Source organism: Nanorana parkeri, unplaced genomic scaffold (genome assembly GCF_000935625.1).
Source record: "Nanorana parkeri isolate BGI_ZX_2015 unplaced genomic scaffold, ASM93562v1 scaffold2903, whole genome shotgun sequence".
Taxonomy (NCBI): domain Eukaryota; kingdom Metazoa; phylum Chordata; class Amphibia; order Anura; family Dicroglossidae; genus Nanorana; species Nanorana parkeri.
This window is the reverse complement of record NW_017309171.1, coordinates 27,065-29,967: the sequence shown is the minus strand read 5'-3', so window position 1 is coordinate 29,967 and position 2,903 is coordinate 27,065.

The window sequence follows — 2,903 nt, the reverse complement described above, 5'->3', positions numbered from 1 at the left end:
TCAGTGGGGGGTTAGGCCTCCTGGTTTTAGATAGATCAGTGAGGGGTTAGACTTCCTGGTTTTGGATAGAGCGGTGGGGGGTTAGGCCTCCTGGTTTTGGATAGAGCAGTGGGGGGTTAGGCCTCCTGGTTTTGGATAGAGCAGTGGGGGGTTAGGCCTCCTGGTTTTGGATAGAGCAGTGGGGGGTTAGGCCTCCTGGTTTTGGATAGAGCAGTGGGGGGTTAGGCCTCCTGGTTTTGGATAGAGCAGTGGGGGGTTAGGCCTCCTGGTTTTGGATAGAGCAGTGGGGGGTTAGGCCTCCTGGTTTTGGATAGAGCAGTGGGGGGTTAGGCCTCCTGGTTTTGGATAGAGCAGTGGGGGGTTAGGCCTCCTGGTTTTGGATAGAGCAGTGGGGGGTTAGGCCTCCTGGTTTTGGATAGAGCAGTGGGGGGTTAGGCCTCCTGGTTTTGGATAGAGCAGTGGGGGGTTAGGCCTCCTGGTTTTGGATAGAGCAGTGGGGGGTTAGGCCTCCTGGTTTTGGATAGAGCAGTGGGGGGTTAGGCCTCCTGGTTTTGGATAGAGCAGTGGGGGGTTAGGCCTCCTGGTTTTGGATAGAGCAGTGGGGGGTTAGGCCTCCTGGTTTTGGATAGAGCAGTGGGGGGTTAGGCCTCCTGGTTTTGGATAGAGCAGTGGGGGGTTAGGCCTCCTGGTTTTGGATAGAGCAGTGGGGGGTTAGGCCTCCTGGTTTTGGATAGAGCAGTGGGGGGTTAGGCCTCCTGGTTTTGGATAGAGCAGTGGGGGGTTAGGCCTCCTGGTTTTGGATAGAGCAGTGGGGGGTTAGGCCTCCTGGTTTTGGATAGAGCAGTGGGGGGTTAGGCCTCCTGGTTTTGGATAGAGCAGTGGGGGGTTAGGCCTCCTGGTTTTGGATAGAGCAGTGGGGGGTTAGGCCTCCTGGTTTTGGATAGAGCAGTGGGGGGTTAGGCCTCCTGGTTTTGGATAGAGCAGTGGGGGGTTAGGCCTCCTGGTTTTGGATAGAGCAGTGGGGGGTTAGGCCTCCTGGTTTTGGATAGAGCAGTGGGGGGTTAGGCCTCCTGGTTTTGGATAGAGCAGTGGGGGGTTAGGCCTCCTGGTTTTGGATAGAGCAGTGGGGGGTTAGGCCTCCTGGTTTTGGATAGAGCAGTGGGGGGTTAGGCCTCCTGGTTTTGGATAGAGCAGTGGGGGGTTAGGCCTCCTGGTTTTGGATAGAGCAGTGGGGGGTTAGGCCTCCTGGTTTTGGATAGAGCAGTGGGGGGTTAGGCCTCCTGGTTTTGGATAGAGCAGTGGGGGGTTAGGCCTCCTGGTTTTGGATAGAGCAGTGGGGGGTTAGGCCTCCTGGTTTTGGATAGAGCAGTGGGGGGTTAGGCCTCCTGGTTTTGGATAGAGCAGTGAGGGGTTAGACCTCCTGGTTTTGGATAGATCAGTGACGGGTTAGACCTCCTGGTTTTGGATAGAGCAGAGAAGGGGAACAAAACTGAATGCAAAACCAACTAAAAGTACCTCCTGAAAAAAAAAAAGTCAGCATCACAAAAATTGTATCAAAAAATTAAAGTTTATATTTTCTATGACATTATACAAGTGCTCATCCCTGCCAGGCTAATGTATTCTGACAGTGGTGGGTGTGCAGCTGTCAGATTACCCCAACAGTAGGCAATTGTCCCTTCCATGAAAAGGCTACTTGGTTGTTCTTGCCTCCCGAAACTGAAAGCTGCACTGAGGGAATAAGCCATTTATTAGCATTGTATATTCTACATTCTAGGAACCTGAAACTAAACTGTTCTACGGAACAGAAACTACATTGCATGTGACTTGTGACTGTGCAGAGGGTGCGATCGCAGAGCTGTGCGGTGTATGCAGAGGGTGTGATCGCAGAGCTGTGCGGTGTATGCAGAGGGTGTGATCGCAGAGCTGTGCTCCATCCTACAGGGACTGTACCGTCTACGTAGGAGGGACCGACCCACTTTATAAAACTGCCTCAACATGTTTGAGGAAGCAGTTCAATCCGCAAGCTGAGAGTCTGAAGAACATTATTATCATCAGGTACTGCTGCGTGATGACAGTATGTATGTGACTATATATATGTATATCATGCGTGTGTTCATGTATGTGACTATATATGTATATCATGCGTGTGTGTGTTCATGCATGTGACTATGTATGTATATCTTGCGTGTGTGTTCATGTATGTGACTATGTATGTATATCATGCGTGTGCGTGTGTTCATGTATGTGACTATACATGTATATCATGCCTGGGTGTGTGTTCATGTATGTGACTATATATGTATATCATGCATGTGTGTGTTCATGTGTGGGATTGTATGAAGTCTCTGCGTGTACACGTATAGGAAGGTGGTAGCAGCGCTCCATTCAAAGTGTCACACAGAAGAAATGATGCAGCAACAGGTGTTGGAGACTCTCAAAGGAAGGAGGAGGATTGATTGTACCAACCTGCTGTATATAGGGAGAGAGAGAGAGAACGAGAGAAGGAGAGAGAACGAAAGATATAGAGAAAGAGAGAGAACAAGAGAGAGATAGAAAATGAGAGAGAGAGAGAGAGGGAGAAAAAAAAAAGAAGCTGATAGAGGGATATAGAGGGAGAGATATTACAGGAGAAAGCTAGAGATAAAGAGACAGCTAGAAAAAGATTGAGAAAGAGATAAAGAAAGGGATATATTTACTGTAAGTTCTCAGTTATCCGATATTCAACTAACCAGGACTCTCATCTAACCAGGAAAAAAAATCCCCTGTGCACTCCGTGTTCTGCTGATCTGCGGCGTGTACTATCCCGGAAACGATCGCGTGTCTATTTGTATTAATTTGCTTTTGATTGCTGCATTTCAGTATTAATACGAAGTCAATACAGAGTTTATGATATGGTATAGTAT